Source organism: Haematobia irritans, chromosome 4 (genome assembly GCF_050003625.1).
Source record: "Haematobia irritans isolate KBUSLIRL chromosome 4, ASM5000362v1, whole genome shotgun sequence".
Classification (NCBI taxonomy): domain Eukaryota; kingdom Metazoa; phylum Arthropoda; class Insecta; order Diptera; family Muscidae; genus Haematobia; species Haematobia irritans.
The window spans coordinates 59,710,965-59,723,968 of NC_134400.1; the positions used below are offsets into that span (position 1 = coordinate 59,710,965).

Consider the following 13,004-nt stretch of genomic DNA (forward strand, 5'->3'; position numbering starts at 1 on the left):
CGTGTGTTAATTGTTTCTTGGAATGGACGGAGAGTAGGGAATTACTGTGTTTTGTGTTAATTTATTTATTCAGAAGTGGCACGTGGTTTTATGTGAACACAAAAAAGGAAAGTGTAATTGAAAAAATGTACCTGTTTTTTGTTCTGCATTTTGATATGTGGTATAATTTATTTTTATTTTCAGTTACATGATGTCTGCGTTTGTACATTTGATGGGCACGATGTAAATATGGAATAATTACTTATTGTTGAAATTGAAAAAAAGAGTATGTAAAAATATATGATGTTTGCTTGAACGGCATTATAAATACAAATAAACAATGAACTAGTTTATAAATAAATAACAACAAATAAATAAAGTTAATTTTGTGTTTTCTTTTCTCAAGTGGCGTCCTTTTTTCGACGATGAAAAAAGTTTTTTCATAAAGATCAAAACATTTTAGGTTGTGACCATGTTCTTTTAACTAGAAGAAAAGCATTTTTAATGAATACCATAACATTTTAAATCGTGACCATTGTCTTTTCATTCAAACAAAATTCTTTTTATCAATATAATAACATTTTAGATGAGGACAATTATATTTTTCTTAGAACCATGTTCACTGAGCCAACATGGTTGCAGGTTAAAATGTTACATGGTCGCCGCAAAAATAGCTCTTATCATATTATTTTGCTCTTCGAATATGATTGTGACAATCATGTTTCTTCTCTGCGTGTAGTTTTTTGGAAGACAACATTATTGAATTTGGATGGAAAAATACAAAATGTTTGGAACTTAGACTACCCAAACATATTATATTGTTTAGGCCAATATGCTTTCAAACATATTATATATTGGAAGAAATCAAACATATAAATGTTTGTTTTATTTCCATTAAGTTTCATTTTTGTGTGAAATAATAAAATTTACTTGTTTCAGTAAAAGAAATCCTAAACTGAAAGCAGTTAGGAATAGTCCATTAACTAGAATAAGGCATGGAATTTTACTAATACTGTTTTCTTCGCTGGGTATAAGAATTTACTAATGAACAAGAAAATTTTATTCACTTATAACAAAGCATTCGTAAAAATAAGCTAAAACCGAACTAAAACCAAGTTTCCTCAAATTTAGTAAAATTTCTTACAAAATGATAATCGTGGCTTCCTTTATTATAGAAAGCTTATCATACATACGAATAACACTTGGCATAGAATAATATTTTTGTTCATTCGTACTAGGTTAGGTTAGGTTATGTGGCAGCCCGATGTATCAAGCTCACTTAGACTATTCAGTCCATTGTGATACCACAGTGGTGAACTTCTCTCTTATCACTGAGTGCTGCCCGATTCCATGTTAAGCTCAATGACAAGGGACCTCCTTTTTATAGCCGAGTCCGAACGGCGTTCCACATTCCAGTGAAACCACTTAGAGAAGCTTTGAAACCCTCAGAAATGTCACCAGCATTACTGAGGTGGGATAATCCACCGCTGAAAAACTTTTTGGTATTCGGTCGTAGCAGGAATCGAACCCACGACCTTGTGTATGCAAGGCGGGCATGCTAACCATTGCACCACGGTGGCTCCTCGTGGCTCATTCGTACTAAGAAGTATTCAATCCTTTCAAAACTTAAGGAAACACACTTGGTAGAATATAGAAACCACCCAGAAAAAAGTGACCCCTTCTTTAAGTTAAAATGAACTCATTGTGAAGAAAGTTGAACTTCGTATAGCGCCAAAGACATTTTTATTGGTTTGAACGATGTGATTTTCGTAGAAATTAGGTAGAATGCATTCCATATATTAGTTAACAATTTCCTATATTTATGTACCACTATACTACAGAATGAAAAAATTTAACTGAATTGAATCCATATATGGAATGATTTTATTGAACTTTTTTCATTCATTTGGACAAATCTTACATATTTGTGGTAAACCTTTTACTTCAAATTTAGAACTGCTTACCTTCGTTTTGAAATACATTTTATGTATTTACATAAGCATTTTTTTCTTCAATAAAAGACATGTTTTATTAATATATTAAATATATTTATTTAGAATCAACAGCATCGACTAGCCTTGAAATATTAAAACACATTTTTTTTCTTCTTCTAGTACCTTTCACTTTGAAAAAGTTGCTGCCTAGCAATTTTGTCCACCTTTTACAATTTCAATACCTACAAATATAAACAAAAAATCCCAAACCAATTTTTTCAAAAAAGGTTAGCGTCACTGAATATTACCTGATAATTGAAGATTCCAAAATGAAGTCGAATGAAGGGGTTGTTATACTGCTGGTGTTTTCTTTTTTTATATAAATTAATTTTCAAAAAAACGAACATTTTTCTCACTAATTTAAAATAACAAATATTTTATATATTTTATTTGTTTTTTATTATATTAATTTACTGTATTATTTTTAACAATCTCTCAGTATACCATATCAACGCGATTCCAACTAAAACAAGTATATACGGCCGTAAGTTCGGCCAGGCCGAAGCTTATGTACCCTCCATCATGGATTGCGTAGAGACTTCTTCTAAACACTGCCACCCACAATCGAATTACTTAAGTTGCTTGCGGTAACGCCTGCCGATGGCAAGGTATCTTAAAACCTCCTAACACCATCTTCAAAATTGTATGTAAGTCCATACGTGGTACATATTAAATCAAAATAGATCGATCCAATACGTATATTATTCAATTTGACATAAAATTTTGACAAAATTTTCTACAGAAATAAAATTTTAACAAAATTTTCTATAGAAATAAAATGTTCACAAAATTTTCTATAGAAATAAAAATTTTCACAAAATGTTCTATAGAAAGAAAATGTTGACAAAAATGTCTACAGAAATAAAATTTTAACAAAATTTTCTATAGAAATAAACTTTTGACAAAATTTTCTATAGAAATAAAATCTTGGTAGATTATTTCTGGCTCGAGTGGCAACCATGATTATGAACCGAATAAAATTTGAACAAAATTTTCTCTAGAAATAAAATTTTGACAAAATTTTCTATAGAAATAAAATTTTGGTAGATTATTTTTGGCTCTAGTGTCCATGTCCATACATGGTATATATTAAATCAAACAAGATCTATCAAATACGTATATAATTCAGTTTGACAAAATTTTCTATAGACATAAAATTTTGACAAAATTTTCTATAGAAATAAAATTTTAACAAAATTTTCTATAGAAATAAAATTAAAAAAAAAATTTATAGAAATAAAATTTTCACAAATTTTCTTTAGAAATAAAATTTTGACAAAATTTTCTACAGAAATAAAATTTGAACAAAATTTTCTATGGAAATAAAATTTGAACAAAATTTTCTATAGAAATAAAATTTGAACAAAATTTTCTATAGAAATAAAATTTTAAAAAAATTTTCTATAGAAATAAAATTTTAACAAAATTTTCTATAGAAATAAAATTTTAACAAAATTTTCTATAAAAATAAAATGTTGACTAAATATTCTATAGAAATAAAATTTTGACAAAATTTTCTATAGAAATAAAATTTTGATGATTATGAACCGAATAAAATTTTAACATAATTTTCTATGGAAATAAAATTAAAAAAAAAATTATAGAAATAAAATTTTCACAAAATTTTCTTTAGAAATAAAATTTTCACAAAATTTTCTTTAGAAATAAAATTTTGACAACATTTTCTACAGAAATAAAATTTTAACAAAATTTTCTATAGAAATAAAATTTGAACAAAATTTTCTATAGAAATAAAATTTTAAAAAAATTTTCTATAGAAATAAAATTTTAACAAAATTTTCTATAGAAATATAATTTTAACCAAATTTTCTATAGAAATAAAATGTTGACTAAATTTTCTATAGAAATAAAATTTTGACAAAATTTTCTATAGAAATAAAATTTTGGTAGATTATTTTTGGCTCGAGTGGTAACCATGATTATGAACCGAATAAAATTTTAACAGAATTTTCTATAGAAATAAAATTTTAACAAAATTTTCTATAGAAATAAAATTTTGAAAAAATTTTCTATAGAAACAAAATTTTGAAAAAAAAAATTTCTATAGAAACAAAATTTTGCTAGATTATTTTTGGCTCGCGTGGCAACCAAGATTATGAACCGATTGGGACAAATTGTTGTGTTATTGGAGATCGGCTATATATAACTGTAGACCGATATGGACCAATTTTGATATGGTTGTAAGCGGCCATATACTAACACCACGTTCTAAATTTGAACCGGATCGGATGAATTTTGCTCCTCCAAGAGGCTCCGGAGGTCAAATCTGGAGAACGTTTTATATGGGGGCTAAATATAACTATGGACCGATATGGACCAATTTTTGCAAGGTTGCTAGAGACCATATACCAATACCATGTACCAAATTTCAGCCGGATCGGATGAAATTTGCTTCTCTTAGAGGCTCCGCAACCCAAATTTGGGGATGGGTTTATATGTGCGCTATATATAATTATGGACCGATGTGGACCAATTTTTGCACGGTTGCTAGAGACCATATACCAATACCATGTACCAAATTTCAGCCGGATCGGATGCAATTTGCTTCTCTTTGAGGCTTCGCAAGCCAAATCTGGAGATCGGTTTATATGGGGGCTATATATAATTATGGACCGATGTGGACCAATTTTTGCATGATTGTTAGAGACCATATACCAACACCATGTACCAAATTTCAGCCGGATCGGATGAAATATGCTTCTCTTAGAGGCTCCACAAGCCAAATCTGGGGATCGGTTTATATGGGGGCTATATATAATTATGGACCGAAATGGACAAATTTTTGCATGGTTGTTAGAGACCATATACCAACACCATGTACTAAATTTCAGCCGGATCGGATTAAATATGCTTCTGTTAGAGGCTCCACAAGCCAAATCTGAGGGTCGCTTTATATGGGGGCTATACGTAAAAGTGGACCGATATGGCCCATTTTCAATACCATCCGACCTACATCGATAACAACTACTTGTGCCAAGTTTCAAGTCGATAGCTTGTTTCGTTGGGAAGTTAGCGTGATTTCAACAGACGGACGGACGGACGGACGGACGGACGGATATACTTAGATCGACTCAGAATTTTACCACGACCCAGAATATATATACTTTATGGGGTCTTAGAGCAATATTTCGATGTGTTACAAACGGAATGACAAAGTTAATATACCCCCATCCTATGATGGAGGGTATAAAAACAACCCACGCGAAAACATATCGATTACATCGATGACAGGTATCGATTTTCCTATATTCTAACAAGTGTGTTTCCTTAAGTTTTGAAAGGATTGAATACTTCTTAGTACGAATGAACTAAAATATTTTTCTATGCCAAGTGTTATTCGTATGTATGATAAACTTTCTATAATAAAGGAAGTCAGAATTATCATTTTATAAGGAATCTTACTAATTTTGAGGAAACTTGGTTTTAGTTCGGTTTTTGTTTATTTTTACGAATGCTTTGTTATCAGTGAATAAAATTTTCTTTTTCAGTAGTAAATTCTTATACCCAGCGAAGAAAACAGTATTAGTAAAATGCCATGCCTTATTCTAGTTAATGAACTATTCCTAACTGCTTTCAGTTTAGGATTTTTTTTACTGAAACAAGTAAATTTTATTATTTCACACAAAAATTTAACTGAATGGAAATAAAATGGCTAAACTAAATTGATGAACACTTTTTCCTTTAGTTTCGAAGACACTTTTTTCTGGGTGTATATTATTCAGAGAGCGACAGAGAGAGAGAGAGAGAGTATAGAGAGAGAAATAGAGATGGAAACCGGGAGGGTTGACGAAAGATATCAACCAGCGTTGCCACTACGAAATCGGACCAAAATTCCCATCAACGGACCAAATTTCCAATTTCGAAGAAAAAAGCTTTATATTTTATTGTTGTACATATTGCTTTTATTAAAAAAGTAAAATACTTTTCAACTTTTTTATTTAAATTTGAAAAAAAAATGACTTTTTGAAAAGGTCAAATTTTAAAGTCAATTTTAGTTGACATCAACGCGAAATTTTCATTCGATTTCCTGTGATTGAAATGGTATCTAATCCCACACTGAAAAAATCATTTACGCTCATGAGTTTGGTATTGATTCCGAGCCAAAGAAACAGAGAATAGAAGTGACGACACATTTACGTCACAATTCCCTTTTACTACAAGTGAAAATTATTTTATGTTTCAAGTAAAAAATGTGTTCCTCCTATTTTTAAAAGCTTTTAGTTTTAAAGTCAAGATGCAAAACGTCAACAATATTTCATAAATTTTGAATATTTTTTCAGGAGTATTAAAACGACTTTAGTAAAACGAAATTTTCTTTCATGTTAGGATACCCAATTTTATGTCGAATCACTTAACTATAGGGACAAACCGACTTCATTGAAAAGTTTATAGACTTTGGACAAGGAAAACAAAATATTTCAGAGAAATACGTCATCTATGCTAAGCAAAATTCGCATTCGTATTTTAAGCACATGAAATCTTTGGCTCACGGCAATATTTTTATATATATTATGGAATATGTGATAGATTTTTTAAATATAAAAATTATAAATTTGACCAAATTTATGAAAATGGACCAAAAAGGGCCAAATTCCAGTTGCTCCGACCATCGGACCAAATTTAAAAATTAGAAATCTTTTGGACCAATTTTGGTCCAATCGGACCATAACGGCAACGCTGATATCAATATAAACAGCGAGAGAATCAAAAGAGAGCAATTTCTGTGAAACTGATGTTGTTGTATGTTGTTTCGGAAAACTATTTTATGTGTTCATTTGTTTTGGCTATGCGCTAGGCATGTTAAAAAGGCTTCGCCAAAAATTTGATATGCTTAAATCTAAATATCATTTAATTTGAATATTAAAATGAGTATTCGGTGTAAAGAGAATAGACATTCGGAAAAAAGAGAAAAAAGACCAGATGTTTTTGCCATGAGAGCAGCATTTTATGTATGTGTGAGAATGTGTTTTGTTTATCATTTTGACATTATAGACACAATTTTTGTTTTTGGCTCGTCAAAAGAAATCGGAACATACGTACAAAATATTCAGACAAAATAAATTAAAAAAGCAGTGATAAATATATAAAAATAACTAAAGGGCACTATACTCTTTTTAGAGTTGGGACAGTAAATGGAAAAAAGGGGGAAAACAGTGAAAAATTAAACATTAAAATGTATAAAAAAAAGTTTAGTTCCTATTTATTAAGAAGTAGTCCAAGAGGAGTTGACGGACACTTTGAAAAATATTAAGTTCAAGTTAAAAATAATTTTAGCGGCAAAACTCGGACCTCTAAAAGCAGAATAGCATTATAAGTTTTTGGCAAATTGTAGTATAACTTGGTGGGGAATGATCCAAATCAACAATTGAAAAAGTTTATTTTCTTTAAAATGAATTATTAAAGAAAAGTAAATGTGAAAATATGGCTATTTTCGGGCGATCCCAACTTAATACCGGCCTTAAAGGTAAAAATAAAATGAAGTACAAAATTATTCGTTAATAAAAATTCATATTTATTTGTATTTCTAAATACGATAAATTTTGAATGCTTTTAAAATGGTGTTAAATGCTAGTAAAAATAGTTCATGCCTAAATAAATTTATGTTTACATTGTAAAATTATTTAAGTTTATATTCGACTTAACGTTCTTTTGTTCGAAAATTTCAAACTTTTATACCAAATACATTTTGTTATGTTGTTTCATTACGTTTGCAATAAAAAAACAAGTAAGTAAAGTCTAATGTCGGGCGGAGCCGACTATATTATACCCTTCACCACTACCTAGACAAACATTTGTGTTACCATCTAAACTACTTCAAATTTGCTGGGAGCTATTTGCATTTCCAGATACAATTAATTTAAATGGAGTCAATTTTTTGTACTTGTACAAAAACTCTAGAATTAAAATTTAAATCGGCTAACGCCCTGGGATGAAACACAATGTTAGTAATAAAATATGGGACATATGAAGATAGAGAAATTTTAATGCAATTGTACAAAAGAGTATTTATGATTTATCAGGCGATACATATGTATTCGAGATATAGGAAAATTTTAGTAATATTTACAATTTTTGCTACTCATCAGTGGCGATTTTACAATGATATTGGTTAGATCTAGCCAAGATATGTGGTGAAGTGTGGGTTGTGATATATTATTTGGTCAAGTCGGGCGACTTGGAGCCTTATTTAACCCTTTCACTACCGATGGCCACCTAGAAGGACATTCGAAAAAGACACCAAATTCTATTTTCCCACTTAGTTTCGATTTATTTCTCGGCGTTATTTTAAAGTAGAGGCTTCAATCTAAATAAGCTATAAATATTTTCCATATTGGTGAGCGCTAAAATACATTTTTCCTTAACAATAAACGAACTTCTACTACTTCTGTTACAATAAACGAAAAATACGTAAATTTGAGACAATTTTTCTACTGTAAATTTCTAGTAAATGGACATTTATACAAAAACTATAGCTGATACTTTTACGGGTTCTTTTTTGTATTTTCTCCCACACTGTGAAATATATTATAGGTTAAATAGCGCTTATTTTCGTAAGGCCATTTAGTCACAATTCAAGAATCAAGTTTTCAGAACAAGCTCTTGAAGTTCATTTTTGTTCTACATGCTATTAATACAAGTATATATAATACCATATTTCCCCAACTCTGGTGTACGTATATATGGGAGCTATATATAATAATTTTGTCTAAATTTTAGTTAGAAATTAGTTAGAATAATAATTCTGCAATCTCTGCAAAATTTCATGTAAATGGGATAATAACTTTGGCCCCCGTGGTCATATGAATGTAAATCGGGCGAAAGATATATATGGGAGCTATATCTAAATCTGAACCGATCTCAACCAAATTTGGCACACTTACCGATACTATTAAACGTACTACTTGTGCACAATTTGAAGCAAGTCAGGGCAAAACTCTGGCTTTTAAATCCAAATCGGACGAAAGATATATATGGGAGCTATATCTAAATCTGATTTTAACCAAATTTGGCGCACATAACTACACCGTTAAACGTACCTCTCGCGCAAAATTTGAAGCAAGTCAGGGCAAAACTCTGGCTTTTGAGGCCATATAATGCAAATCAAACGGAAGATATATATGGGATATAGCTCCCATATATATCTGAACCGATTTCAATCATATTTGCGAAACATTGGTAGAATGTCAATTCTATTCTCTGTGCAAAATTTCACGAAAATCGGTAGTAAACTTTGGCCTCTGTTGTCATATGAGTCCAAATCGGACGAAAGATATATATGGGAGCTATATCTAAATCTGAACCGATTTGGCTGATATTTTGCAATTTTTTCTAGACTCATAGAATATTCAGATGTACGGAATTTGAAGAACATAGGTTGATAAACACGTCAATTATGACCAGATCGGGGATATATGACGGCTATATCTAAATTTGAACCGATTTTGTTTTTTCAAAATCAATAGCGATTGTCTTTGTTGTAAAAACCGACCCTATGCCAAACTTGAGGACGATCGGACTTAAACTGCGACCTGTACTTTGCGCACAAAAATACATGAACAGACAAACAGACATACGGACAGACAGACAGACGGACATCGTTCAGAATTTAATTCTAAGACGATCGGTATACTGAACGATGGGTCTCAGACTTTTCCTTCTTGGCGTTACATACAAATGCACAAACTTATTATAACCTTACCACAGTAGTGGTGAAGGGTATAATAATATTTTATCCAAAAGCTTAGTCCATTTCGTTTATATCAAGCACTGTTCTTTGTTGACTGTAAATCTTTAATAACACACATTTCGAAGATTCATTGTAAAATTGTTATATAGTAATATGTAATGTCGAACATCTTTTCGGAATTTTTGGAATATATGTAAAAATAAATGTAAACAAAAATTTTGGTGTTCGGTCGGAGCCTTGCATGCAGGGCGGATATGCTAACCATTGCTCCACGTAGACAACAAATGTATGTTAAATAATGTTTTGTTTGCATCGGCTCGTGGGCGCCGCAAACTATGCTATATAAATATAACTTATAAAAATAATTGTCTATTAATGACAATAACACATACGTAGCCCAGTGAATATTGTGTTGGCTTACAAACTGTATGGTCCTCGGTTCGATGCTCCATCCAGGCGAAAGGTAAAATTTAACAAATTCATAAAATTGAATAATTACTTCAATATTGTTTGTATTACAAAAAATACGAAAAAAAACTCACTTAGACTATTCAGTCCATTGTGATACCACATTGGTGAAGTGCTAAGAAGTAAAAAATCTCGTGAAAGTGAGAAAGATGTGAGGGAATATGCAATTAGGCAGATTTTTTTTTAGTACAATCTTCTTTGGGAGAAAATTCTTCTCAGCATGTAATACGTTCTGGCTCAAAATGCTTCCAAACATACAATATGTTCACTTAAACAAAAAACATAATAATGTTTCGGCAATATCCAATAATAAAAGTGCTTCCTGCAAAATATGTTTGGAACAAATGTTAGAGAAGCGATTTTTTTGAGGGTGTATGTAATCAAGTGGTCGTCTAACGCCTTTCACTTTGGTTGTGTCTACATACAAAGTTAGCTATACACCCGTAGCCGTCAGCGCATTTCATAGCGTATTTAGGGCTACCCATAAGACATACGGGTAAACAAGTGCTCGCTAATCGATATGATTTATTTATACACTTGAGTGGATATTCGTGTTTTATTGCTCTAATGTTTGAGCAAGTCTGCTTTTGCAAATAACCCTCAATTGGCTATTATGTAGCACATTGAAACAGCTTAAAAAAAATAGACTTGTGCCACATGTGAACCCAACCCTGACACATAGTAGTGAACGGCACGTTTTTTATTGAGTGTTATTTGTATTCTACATGCTCTCAAACATTCCCTTCCTACATATCGAGCTATTTGTGTTTATAGGGTATCTATAAAATACTGCAGTGTTGCCACTTCCACTCATTTGTTATTCGTTTGTGGCCCCACAATCCTTGAATATTTTCTCTCAGATCTCTCTGCTCATTAAGATAACATTACCCTCTACTGTTAGCATTTGATCCGTTTGATTCTCCCAGTCGTCTTACATTTTTTATATGCTAACAAACGACACACACACGCACTCATATTTATGCCTGAAAAACAAAACGAACAATATACATCATCACCGAATTTCACCACATGCTAGATTTTATTGTCAACAAACTAACATTAAATGCATATTGCATCTTTCATTTCTCTTACACTCAATAAACTCTGCTTCCACAAATAACCCTCATTTTCTCCATTCCCGATTGTCGGTTATGCCAAAACCACACATAACCGTAGATTATTAAAATTCCCAAAAATCAGAAACAAGCATTGAGTGCACCCCCTTTTGACGAAAGAACATCGTTCTTTGTTGTGCGTATTTTATGAATGTGTGCCTTCGCACTGGATTATAATCATTCCCCAAATTGGTAAATTCCGGGATATGGACTGTAATACTGCATTCGAAGCACAAGGAAAAGCAAATGAGAATAGTTTGTGGTAGCCGTGTCATTCAATCAGTATTTTTTTTTTATATGTCAAACAATGAACGGATTTTCTAAATATTAGTTTCATCCTCTTACGGTAATCATTATTACTGAATTTCGACAAAACTCCGATTTACATTTTATTTGAGCCATTTTATATTTGGATCAAATGGTGGATAATACTTGATTTTGTATGCATGAAAATTGTTTGATGTGCCAACATCAGTTATATGAAATATATATTATATGAAATATATTTGCAAAAATTTTAAATTTGCAAAAGTATCTAGAGAATACGTGTGAGAATACCCACAGTTTGAGAACTGTTGCTGTTAGAACAATGAGATAAATGGAAAAAATAAAGAAAGACAAAAAAAAAGAATTCAAAGATAAGGGCGATGTGTAGACCTAAAAATATGTACCCACAGATCAAAAAAATACATTTTCTTGTAATCCCTACAATGGCAGCATCACAAGGGAAATACGGGAGTTTAATACCAAGATCCGAGTGTTGTTTATCATGTGAAGTTTTATTAATGTTCCACTTAAATCTCATCTGTGACATGAGCTTTTGACTCGATTTAGTTGAACTTCTATAACCAGTATTAAGGAACTGAGAAGACGGATTTTTTTTAATCTGTACACTCAAATTTGAAGACAAAAATTTTAGCGCCAATAATAAATTTTATTTTCTAAAATTTATATAACCCATCTCGATGATTGTTTCACAGTGGTTGAACTAAGTTGTCCAAATATTAATTTTTAAAGTAGGACTCCTGCTATTATTGTTGTTGTTACTAGTGTTCGTACTATTAAAATATAATGCAAATATGTATTTCTCAAAAAATCTACAATATGTTAGCAAGGGATTAGCATAAAAAATATGTATATATACATCTATATATGTTGTACGGCATAATTGAACGTCTCCCTACGTAAAAGTTTTTTATCGATTCCCTACTCTTGGATTTATGATATGGGTTGACCTTTACATTACCCAATTAGGCATCGCAAATAACACCAACAAGCAAGCATTAACCTGTAGTAATGTATCACAGTAGTAGCTTGCGGTACTTTATTTACACATGGGAGAATAATTTTGATTGGACGCCAGTTAAAACACAAAGAAAAATATTTGCAATTATTGAAGAATTATAGAAGCATGTAATTTGCAAAATAGTTTGCTATTTTTGACTGGGTTTCACACCATAGTTGAAATACTTTAAATGAAACTCAACATATGCTCACAACATTAACTTGGAGAACGAATACATAGAATGACAGCATACAGGCCGAATACAATTTATACTTAATACCATTATGTGGTTAGGCTTTTGTAATTATGATGTGAACGTCAACGTTCAATTATTTACTTGAACCAACCAGAATATATCACAAACCTTAACAACTGGCTTAAATTAAATTCTAATAATTGCCTCAGTTATCTCATGTGACGAGTCTCAAAATTCGCTATGTTCGGATTTCGCATAA

The 13,004-nt window shown here is 31.1% G+C and overlaps 1 protein-coding gene and 1 long non-coding RNA gene across 3 annotated transcripts in view; one reads left to right on the forward strand and one right to left on the reverse strand.

Annotated features, from left to right (window-relative positions):
* Positions 1-10,792: 10,792 nt before the first annotated feature.
* On the reverse strand, positions 10,793-11,461 carry LOC142234006 (uncharacterized). Its single transcript, XR_012721539.1, has 2 exons — positions 11,242-11,461; positions 10,793-11,132 (listed from the first exon to the last, which is right to left on the reverse strand). It is a non-coding gene; the product is annotated as an uncharacterized LOC142234006 (long non-coding RNA).
* A 58-nt stretch (positions 11,462-11,519) lies between these two features.
* Positions 11,520-13,004, forward strand: part of zfh2 (Zn finger homeodomain 2) — a 58,440-nt gene continuing 56,955 nt past the window's right edge. For both annotated transcript variants that reach the window (XM_075304073.1, XM_075304074.1), the window contains exon 1: positions 11,520-11,610. The gene's annotated coding sequence lies outside the window, so the exon portion shown is untranslated. The remainder of the gene's footprint in view (positions 11,611-13,004) is intronic.